This window comes from Lytechinus variegatus, chromosome 2, assembly GCF_018143015.1.
Source record: "Lytechinus variegatus isolate NC3 chromosome 2, Lvar_3.0, whole genome shotgun sequence".
Classification (NCBI taxonomy): Eukaryota; Metazoa; Echinodermata; class Echinoidea; order Temnopleuroida; family Toxopneustidae; genus Lytechinus; species Lytechinus variegatus.
This window is the reverse complement of record NC_054741.1, coordinates 74,761,575-74,772,012: the sequence shown is the minus strand read 5'-3', so window position 1 is coordinate 74,772,012 and position 10,438 is coordinate 74,761,575. Positions and strand designations below refer to the sequence as shown.

The 10,438-nt window shown below is 33.1% G+C and overlaps 1 long non-coding RNA gene across 1 annotated transcript; it reads right to left on the bottom strand.

Moving 5' to 3' along the window:
• Window positions 1–3,061: 3,061 nt before the first annotated feature.
• Window positions 3,062–3,699, bottom strand: LOC121409014. The gene is made up of 2 exons (XR_005969106.1): window positions 3,632–3,699; window positions 3,062–3,209 (listed from the first exon to the last, which is right to left on the bottom strand). It is a non-coding gene; the product is annotated as an uncharacterized LOC121409014 (long non-coding RNA).
• Window positions 3,700–10,438: the final 6,739 nt, after the last annotated feature.

Here is a 10,438-nt window from a genome sequence, read left to right as displayed (position 1 = left end):
AAAGATTTTGTAAACTTGAACACAATCTTTAATTTTGTCATTTCCAAATAGGATATGTCAATGGCATGATGAGCCAAAATTTTGAGAGGCTAAGCATGGCATCTAGAGCAAAATTTCTGCCCCAAAAAGTTGAAAGCGATTGAAGCGAGCACAATTTTTCACCCTTTTACTATTAGAAAAGCTAATTTTGTGATATATTGTGACAATATGTTCAGAAAATGATATCAATTTCTTTTTATATGTTTATTCTTGGTGGTGGAACTTCTTGTCTCGCTCTTTTTTTCGGGGGGGGGGTCCTGTTATTTATTAAACAGGCAAGAAAGAGGAATGGGAAGAGAGATAGAGAGGAGAAGGGGGGGCTGGTTTGGCAGAAAATACTGCAAAATCGGTTAATATGTTGATTGACAGTACATCTAATTGAATTGTTTATATTTTGTTTTGGGTCTAGTGTCTCAGATTGACAAAACAAAATAATAAAGAAAAGCTACTTATTTTTAATCATATGGTTTGACAGTGAATTTCATTTTCACGGAAATAAACAAACAAAACTGACAAGATTCCTAAAAATGACTCATTTTCAGGTCAGCATTTGAACATTTCAACTTGTGCTTTGTGCTCTCTTGCCCCCCCCCCCCCGGAAAATTCTCTGTAGGAAAAAAAATGCTTATTTTCCAAAATCAAAAATACCTTTTTTCCAAAATTATATATGCCCTTTTTAAAAAAGAAATACATTTTTTATAGTAAAACATGATACATTTTAGGTTACAAAATCACCAAATTTTTGGATCGCGCTCGGACGCATAAATTATTTAAAGTAAGGTTCTCTTTCTGTTCCTGTTCACACACAAAAAACGCTAAGAATGTCCATTTTTCAGGTTGGAATTATCAAATTTGTAAATTTTCGAGCTCGCGGTTAGCGCTCGCATAATTTGATTGGTGAAATAAGTATCCTATTTATGAGTCACTGAATGTAGTCAAGAACAGCTTCCTTTCTGGTCACTAAAAATTTAAGCTCACGCTCAATTCTTTCGTAAGATGCACATCTTTTTCATGATTACAATAACAGCTCAGAATATTTCATTTTCATTTCTTATTACACGAAATGTCCAGAAGTTTGAGCTTGTGATTTGTGCTGGCAACATCTCGCAAGGCTGCCCTAGCTTTTAACAGTGATTATCGCAATAATTTACCAAAAATCGTGTTTTACAACTTCAGAATTGATTTGTTTTTTTCAAAACCGCTTGCTCGCTATGCTTTCTTGCAGAAAAGTAAAGCCTAAGTCAAAATATCTGTCCTATCAATTAGAAATCACCTAAAAAGGCTTTGCTGAACTGAAATTCTACAAAACACACAACTTCTTCATGCAGTTGTTAATCTCATTTGAAAATATCTGCGCTAAATGCTATTTTTTAGCTTTGAGCCCTCCCCCAAACAAATACATGTTCTGCCTCTCCTGTCTCAGGGAGTAGAGAAAGACATATGTTGAGATTGGTCATGCCAGGATGGCAGGATCAGATCACCTTGGTAATAATACAATGCAATGCAATTACAATGCAATGTAAATCGCCTAGAAAAATAAATGAATAAACAAAGTTAACTATTTCATTATTTTAGTAACATATGTCTAAATCTATCATGAAATTATTTTCATTTATGTACAAGGGTCAAAATTTTCACTCGCTCACACCTTTTATACACTTTGTCTTGTGCGTCATGTCTGCCGCCTAAGAATTGTTGTCCCATTGTTACATATATTGAAAATTTGAAAATGCCTTGGCCTTGGCCTTAGCCTTGAGGTTTTCAGGCCTTGGCCTTGGCCTTGGGTTTCCATGCCTTGGCCTCAGCCTTGGTTATTGAAGCCTTGGCCTTGGGTATTAAAGCCTTGGCCTTGGCCTCGGCCTTGGAGGTTTGAGCCTTGACTACAACACTGCTATAAACCTTAAAGGACAAGTCCACCCCAACAAAAAATTGATTTGAATAAAAAGAGAAAAATTCAACAAGCATAACACTGAAAATTTCATCAAAATCGGATGTAAAATAAGAAAGTTATGACATTTTAAAGTTTCGCTTCATTTCAAAAACAGTTATATGCACATCTCGGTCGGTATGCAAATGTGGGAACTGATGACATCACTCACTCTCTATTTCTTTTGTATTTTATTATATGAAATATGAAATATTTTGAATTTCACGTGATTGTCATCATGTGATAGAAGTTTCATTCCTCCCTGAACACATGGAATTCCATTATTTTAACATTTTGTGCTTCAGGCAAGGAGGTCCTAATCATCAAATTCTTGAAAATAGAAATATTGCATAATTCAAACGATAAAAACAAAAGAAATAGTTATTGACATCACCGCAGTCTCTCATTTGAATGTTAGCTGGCTCGTTCATATAACTATTTTGTTAAAAATAAGCGAAACTTTGAATTGTCATAACTTTCTTATTTTACATCCGATTTTGATGAAATTTTAGCATTGTATTTGTCTGATTTTTCTTTATTGATTCAAATCAACATTTTTCTGAGGTGGACTTGACCTTTAAAAGTTCCAGTCTGGTCAGTACATTGTCTTTATGATTTTACATCCGATTTTGATGAAATTTTAGCATTGTGTTTGATTTTCTTTATTGATTCAAATCAACATTTTTCTGAGGTGGACTTGACCTTTAAAAGTTTCAGTCTGGTCAGTACATTGTCTTTATGATCTTTGAAGGGGGAAATGTGCAATGTCCTGCATTAAATAGCCATGCACAAACCATTGAAAAGGCGTTCCCTGTCAACGTATTTCTAAAGTTTGTGATATACATGATATAAGCCATTTTCACACGTGAATCTTGAATCATTATTGCAATTCGTCTTAAGAATCAGCTTATCTATCACAAGGAAAATTCGTATCGTGACTTAAGTGGAACTGGAATTCACCTCCGGAGTAGAATTTGAATTCGTGATTGTGATTAGCGTTCGTGACTCTAGTTTAGTTTCACACGTGCTAAAAAAAAATCGCCATTAGCCTTATTTTTCACTGGAATCATTCAAATTACGATTTTTTTTACCATGTTAAAAGCGGATAGTGTATTTGTTGTTTATTTAGATGATTTAGTAACATTTAAATGACGTCATTCCTCATGATTACGTCCATTCAGGTCATGGTAATTCTCCTCGATCTTGGCTCTGTTCTCATGGTTGACAGCCACAGTCTCCTCCACTATAGAATGTACAAGAGAGATAGCAGTAGGCCTATTGGTTAATAAACCTTCCTCATAAATAAAATTGGACAGAACAATAGAGAACGTACGGATCAATTTCATGAAACGTGGATATAATGAGGGGAGTAAAGTATCAGTGATCTTGCACGAATTTCAGCGCGCATAAATTGATTATTTGGGTATATCAACATTGAAATCTCTTTGAAATATCATGTAATTCATGAAACTTGTACGAGTTTCAGGTGGCATTATAAGGGGTCAAAGGTTATTAAGGGTCATTGTATCATCTTCGTTGTTTTTCAATGTCAGTACTGCTGCTGTATTGAATCACGTATTGCAGACGAGATGCAGGGGCGTTCAAATTATTGATATATTCTGAAACCATCGAAGTATGAGTAAAGTGATGAATAGGATATCTTACCAAACACACTTCTTTTATTAAGGTCCTTTACCGCATGTATACCAGTAACACGACGACGACGACGTCGACGACGACTTCCCTGACCATCTGCAGATAATTATTATCAACGTAAATGAGTATGAAAGTATAAATAATGATCCAAAACAAGAATAAAAGATTAGCTTCCTATATTGGTCAGAATTATAAAGAGCCATGAAACTTCTACTACGTTTTTTGGTCTTGCAAGGAATTGTTCCTGAAGTTTGAATCCATTGTTAGAGCGGAAAATCATTGATTCATAAAACTTTAAAGCTCTTACGGCTTTGATGTATATTTCGTCTTGTTTTGTGATTTGATAAAATAGGAATATCCTCAATTTTCTATTTTCAACACATCACTTTTCCCATGATTTTACGACATCACACATCGCCATTAAAGCGATGGTCCAGGCCGGATATATGTATATCTCAATAAATAGAGTAAAGTTCACAATGCAAAATGCTGAAAATTTGATATTAAATAACGAAGTTATTGAATTTTAAAGATTTGCATTATTCCGGTGAAACAGTTCTAGGCATGTCTTAATGAATATTCATTGGGTCTGCTGAGTGATGATTTCATTCCCCCCCCTTTTTTTGTATTTTATGATATGAAATTAGGTTCATTCAGATTGTTTCTACCAAGAACTTAAAGAATTGGATTTACAACTGATTAAGTGCATTAGTTATTATTGCCGCAACTTATTTTCTCATATTAGTGGAGACACATCATTTAGAAAAATGAAACATTTTTTATTTCATTAAATGACATAAGAAAAAAGAAAGTGGGGATGTGACACCATCCCCACCTTATGAATATTCATAATGATGCGCATATAACTTCACAAAATATTGATAAACTTTAAAATTAAATTCCTTCTTTATTTCTTATCCGATTTCAATGAAATTTTCAGCATTTTGCTCTGTGAATTAATTACTCTATTTATTCAGATATAAATATCTCCAGCCCGGAGCATTCTTTTTAAAGACTACAGTGCGCATGTGATTTATTTTTTACTTCTTGAGAAAGGGGAACTAAGCTCCATGAATCAATTATTTACCGTTTGTTGCGACTCAATTCTTGTAAGCCTTTTATGCGTGGACCCTTGAATACGAATGGACTGAGAGCGCATGAAGACGGGCGACACTTTCCTACACTTTTTCTCACACATATCTAGCACTTTTCTTGTAATAACATGTTTTCATGATAAAATTAATGGGCCAAAAATATATTATTTCAGAATAGAGCTGCATATCAATTTAGTGAAGTAAAAAAAAAAAAGTTTGGAATGTTAATATTAAAACGACATTGGTGGAGACTATTACTAAATTCAATAATGAAACGACTATTCTCACCTACTTCACCCATAAATTCAGCCAAGAGAATAAATGAAACAAGAACAAACACCAAGAAAAAACGTTTCATTCTGTTTCAAGGATTGTTATCCGATCAATGCAGGAAATAAACGAACTTATGAAGCAACGGTTGACTAAAACTAGTCTAACGAGAGATTCACAAGAACTGGTCATCGAAGTTATTTGTTCACCTGTTTTTTAATATTTTTGGTGATACAAATACTACCAGTAATAGCTATTCAACGTAAATGATACCACCTACGTCACACATTCTGTTGATTTATCGTTCTAGTGTTTATTATGGCATTGTTAGAATAAAAAAAAACAGTATGGACAATGAAACCATCAAAGAAAAATAATAATACAATAAATTCAAGTATTGACTCTTGCGCGCTCAACCACGTAGCCTTGGTGGTATAGGTTAACTAAAATGGTTCACATGAACCATAATAATATACACAGTAAAAACAAATTATACAACGCTGTTTACTATATGAACCTTACAGTAACTGGTTAAACACTTTGAAAAAGTGTTTAAATCTTTGATGAATAGGCTACAATTACAGCACGTGAATGTGTCGGATTACTATGCAAATGTGATCCATCTAGCGCGTCTTACATGTCTTATTAATTCCAACACGAAGGAGACCTTGTTATACACGTTGTTCCCCTGATTTTCTTATGTAAACGGAAAATATTTCTAGCATCCTTGGTTTACATGCGCATTTTTCAGAGTCAAAATTCCTCATTTGGTACAGGGTCCATTTCTATTTGCCCTATTTTAACATAAATTCCTGCATGACAAAGATCTAATATAATTGCATCTCCGATACATTATACACGTTTCGTCACCTCTGCTTGATATGCATTTTTCTCTTTATTTCTTCCCATTTAAAATCAAACCATTCGTTGATTATTGTCAGATGTATTGCAAAAAAAAATAATTGCACTCAGATGACATTATCATAAGTTCTGTTTTTTATGAATAGGTTACAGTTTACAGCACGTGAATATGTCGAATTCCTATGCAAATGAGGATCTTGAATGCTCGTTCCTATACATTACTATGCTTAATAGAAACCTAGTTTTACCGTTCATTGGCCCCTACTTTTTATACATCAAATGTTAACTGATATTGTTCTTGACATTCTCTATCAGCTATTGCTTTACATACCAACCGCATTCATTTGTCAATGACATCTTTTCTAAGAGGGCAGGATTTTTTTCCATTCCAAAATGCTGTTTGACGCCAGTTTACGAATGCACAGGATTATTATAATCCCTTATTCGTCAGCATGAATCTGATTACATCATGTGCATCTATTGTATGGGTTTTTTATGTACTGGTATTAGTTCCATCAGCGTCTATAAATTTCTTCCACATAATTGCTTATATATCTATTTTGCCTTCCAAAATGTTCTTCCGAGGCTCCAGGTATATGTGTGTATATATTTTGCTTTAACACTACCTTTTCTCCATGATATATCTTCTGTTATTCAAGGTATGATGATGTCATGAAACGATAGAAAAAAATATTTCTAATCTAATTACTGTTTTCTATCAATTCAAAATATTTTTAATTATCTTTTCAACCTCATAGTCTTACACGAAAATTAGAAAATTAAAACTATATCAATAGATTCATAGACTTTTAAAACCTTTTTTTATGACAATGATTAATTTATGCACCGGCCCCGAGTCTGTAAGATCGTCACGCAAAGGTGAACATGTATACGGACTCTTTATTCATTGCTTTTAGCCTACACCTCTTGCACTTGCACTCAACGAGCACAATTTCGCTTACTTCTTTAACTCGCCATATGCCATACATTGTTCTTTCACGTTTGACTCAACAGATTTACTGAATGCTGAAATCTTTTCACCCTGAAGTAAATACTATACAGCTAACGAATTCAATAATGCTTTCAACAAAACAGTTCCAAATTCTATTCCAGATTACTTTAGTTTAATGCACGTAAATATAAGAAGCTTACAGAAAAATTTTGATACGCTTTGCGAACTTTTATCCATTCTTGATACATTTCCATTTTCTATCATTGGTCTCACAGAGACTTGGTTGCATTCAACGTCACCTCCCATTCTCAATATCGATAACTACAAATTTCTCCACATTGATCGTAAAATTGGTAAGGGGGGCGGTGTCGCTTTCTATTTTCATAATGATTTGAATTTCAAATTAATACATGATATTGAGCTGAAAAATATAGAATCCTTATTCATAGAAATTAAGAAATTACTAATGCTAAAAATTAAGATAAAATAATCGGTGTTATTTATAGACCCCCAATCAGTTTAACTGAAACATTTTTAAATGAATCGGAAGCCAGCCTTGATTCAATAAATTTCACGTGAAAACAAAGATATTTATATCATGGGTGACTTTAGCCCTATCTAGGCCGGGGGGGCCTCCGAGGCCCCGAGGCCCCCCCCCTCAACAAATCGCGCGATATTTTCGCCGTGCGAATTTTTTGACCGCGCCGCTCGCTGACTTTTTACTTTCAAGTCTTGCGCAACTTTTGAGACCAATTTTGCGTCACCCGGGTACGTGGTTACGAAATTACACAACATATTATGTAAGTGCATGTCAGACCGAATATTGCTCAAAAACGTGATTTCATGTACAAAGTCAATGCAAATTGTGCTTTCAACCAAAATTCATAAATGTATGATTATTTTTAGTTTTTCTAGTCTAAATGTATTCATTTTATGCTTTTTATGATCACAGAAGAGTCCCCAACAAATTTCATTGAAAAAACAATGAAAAACAAAAGGTCAAAAAACAAAGAAATACATAAGAAATTGCAAAAAACAATATAATACATAAGAAAATGATTTGATATCACAATTTTTTCATGTACACTTGCTAAGGATACCACAAAGAGTTTCTATACCAAACATTAGTAGATTTGGAGCTTTATTTAGGGAGTTAGAGGGAAAAGTATGATTTCGCATACTAATTACGCATAAATTAGCATAATCACTTAATAGCGATTCGCATGAAATAAATTACTATACAATCTTGTAGATTATGTCCCAGGCAACCCGCGTGCCAATTTTCGGCGCGATCGCGCGGTCGACGGCCGAGATCTTAGGGGGGGGCCTGGGAGGCCCCCCCCCCCGGCCATAGGAACTCCCAAAATACCCCGGCCTAGATAGGGTTAACATTGATCTATCATTTCCCTACAATACAATCGCTCAACATTTTACAAATCTATTATCATCTTTTGGACTTCAACATCTTATAAATAAACCTACTAGAATTACAATCGTATCCAATACAATACTTGATAATATTTTTTCTAACGCACTTGATAATAACAATAATGGAATAATTTACTATGACATTTCAGACCATCTGCCTATTTTTGCAATGTATCCAAACGATAAAAGCCAACTCAAGGCTACTGACGAATCATACACTATAATGCGAAGGAAAGAAACCCATCGTAATATTGAGTCATTGAGGGCAGATTTGGCTGAAGAATCTTGGCAAGATATTATCTTGAACATAATGTTAATGACTTATGAAAGATTTTTGGACAAACTTCTTTATTATTACGAAAAAATGTGCCATTAATAAAAATCAAATCGAATAAAAAGAAGAGCAACAACCTTGGATTACCCAAACTATAATCAAATCCATATTTACTAGAAATAGATTATATAAAATATCAATTAAATCGCCTACAACTGAAAATATAAATAAATTTAAAAAATACCGCAATAAATTAACATCAGTTATACGCCAAGCTCGAAAATCCTACTTTTCTGATAAATTTGGAAATAAGAAAGATAATAATTATACATTATGGAAATCTATAAAAGAAATATTAGGTAAGAAAAAGGAAACCTGTGATAACGTTAATTTCGTAGACAATGGTCAACAAATGCAAGACCCCTTTGATATTGCTAATGCATTTAATAATTTCTTCAATAATATTGGCCCAAAACTAGCTTCAAAAATAACATCTAATGATGATGACTTTTCTGTATATTTATACGATTTTCCAGAACATTCTTTATTTTTTATTCCAACAAATACTAACGAGATTTTAGAAATTGTTAGGTCCATGAAACCGACTAAATCCTGTGGCATGATGGTATAAGTGTCTATCTTGAAAAAAAAAATTTACTTTATAGCCTCCCGCTTTCACATATTTTCAATCGTTCTCTTTCTTGTGGTATTTTCCCCGATCTACTAAAAATCGCAAAAATAATTCCAATAAATAAAAAAGATGATCCATGTCTTATCTCAAACTATCGTCCAATTTCTTTATTACCGGGTATCTCTAAAATACTTGAGAGGATATTTTACAAGCGTTTATTTTCATTTTTGAACAGCAATAATTTACTGATTCCTAATCAATACGGTTTCAGAGATAATCATTTAACGGACCTTGCACTTTTGCAATTATGTGACAAAATTTCTGATTCTTTATCTAAAAAGGAACACACTGTTGGAGTTTTTATGGATTTGTCGGAAGCATTCGATACCATGGATCATCGCATTTTACTTTGTAAATTAATGAAATATGGAGTTAGGGGGTGGTTCTCGCTTGGCTTAAAGATTACTTAAGCAGTCGACGCCATTATGTTTGTTTTAAATCTAAATTATCTAATATTTGCACTTTGAAATGTGGAGTACCACAAGTATCTATTTTGGGTCCCTTGTTATTTTTTATTTATATGAATGATATTATTCAGTATCAAACAATTTACATCATGTACATTCTTTTGAAATGAAAAAAAAAATCTTAGAAAACCTGCACTGAAATTTGATTTACGAAGAAATAAAAGAGAGAAAAAAAGAGATCCTTATTCGCCAGTATGTTTTAATTCCAAATCCTTTCCATCTTCTGTGATTTTATTCTGTTTATATTCTAACCGACATGATTGAATTCCATTTTCATTGTCTTCATTGAAATGATTCAATTTCATTTCCATTTCGCATGATTCAATTCCATTTCACAAGATTTAAGACAATTTATTTTGTCACGATTCATTTATTTTGTTTCACATTATTTACATTTCACGTGATTCAATTCAGTTAATTTTCTCATTCAATCTCATTTTTATTTCACATGATTCAATTCAATTTCACATATTCAATTCATTTTCTCCTAATTCAGTCATTTCTAATTTCGCATGATTCAATCGAATTTAATTTCACTTGTTAAATTCATTTCATTTTCTCATGATTCATTCATTTCCATATCACATGATTCGATCCATTTTCTCATGATTCAATTACTTTCATTTCTCACCATTCACTTTCTTATGATTCAATATCATTTCCATTTCAGATGATTCAATTTCATCTCTATTTCACATGATTCAATCAAATTCGATTTCATTTGTTAAATTCAATTCATTTTCTCATGATTCAGTCATTTCCATTTTGCATGATTCAAT